Raw genomic sequence first — 1,193 nt, 5'->3', positions numbered from 1 at the left:
GGACACCCCAGTCCTCACACATGTAAGATGGTATGCATGGACACATAATAGTTGTTTATATCAATATTTAGCCTGTCATTAATCATTTCCTATTCTGTGTTGTGCGATGATGATGATGAGGATGATGATGAATATCCAGCAGGGCACCAGCTCTTGTTACAGACATAGTTGTCACCCTGATATACGGCTGTTATAAGGCTCAGTTCTCCTGCTCAAGAGCCTCATAATGAATACAGTCATTTCATTACACTCACTCATTGCCTGCCTGTCTCTCGGGTCTGCATTTTTTGGAGGGAGGGTGGATAGGGGGGGATAAAATAAAGCTAATCAAAGCCTTTGTCATGGCCAAATTCTCCCTTGGGGTCTTTCAAACATTTGTTTTGAATAATTCACTTGAAGACTTGAAAATACTAATTGATTTTTAAGTACAACCCAAAGGGAGGAGAGAAGAGCAGACTGCAGAGAACAGGCACAGTCCTACCTGACAGGAGAGAACACAGAAGCGGAGCTGCAGCTCTGCTAAAGAGGGGAAAGCCCTGTCCTATATGTGTTAGAGGTGTGGGGTGTGGATACAGATAGGAAAAGGTTTTTATTTTATTTAGCAAAAGTCACATGTAAATATATATAGTACATCTATCTATCTATCTATCTATCTATCTCATATCTATCTATCTCATATCATATCTATCTATCTCCTATCTTTCTATCTATCCCGTATCTATCTATCTCCTATCTATCTATCTAGCTATCTATCTCCTATCTATCTATCTATCTATCTCTTATCTATCTATCCATCTATCTATCTCCTATCTATCTATCTATCTATCTATCTATCTATCTATCTATCTGTCTGTCTATCTATCTCATATCTATCTATCTCATATCTATCTATCTCATATCTATCTATCTATCTATCTATCTATCCCATATCTATCTATCTATCTCACATCTATCTATCTCTCTATCTATCTCCTATCTATCGGTCATATCTATCTTTTCTATCTAATCTATCTATCTATCTATCTATCTATCTATCTATCTCATATCTATTTATCTATCCCATATCTATTATCTATCTCATATCTATCTATATTTCATATCTATCTATTCAAATATCTATGTTATATTGTGTCAACTATTTATGACATACCAAGCTTTAATGATATATTTGTCTGTATTTCTGTCTATCCCCA

Source organism: Hyla sarda, chromosome 3 (genome assembly GCF_029499605.1).
Source record: "Hyla sarda isolate aHylSar1 chromosome 3, aHylSar1.hap1, whole genome shotgun sequence".
NCBI lineage: Eukaryota > Metazoa > Chordata > Amphibia > Anura > Hylidae > Hyla > Hyla sarda.
This window is presented reverse-complemented; position numbering follows the sequence as displayed.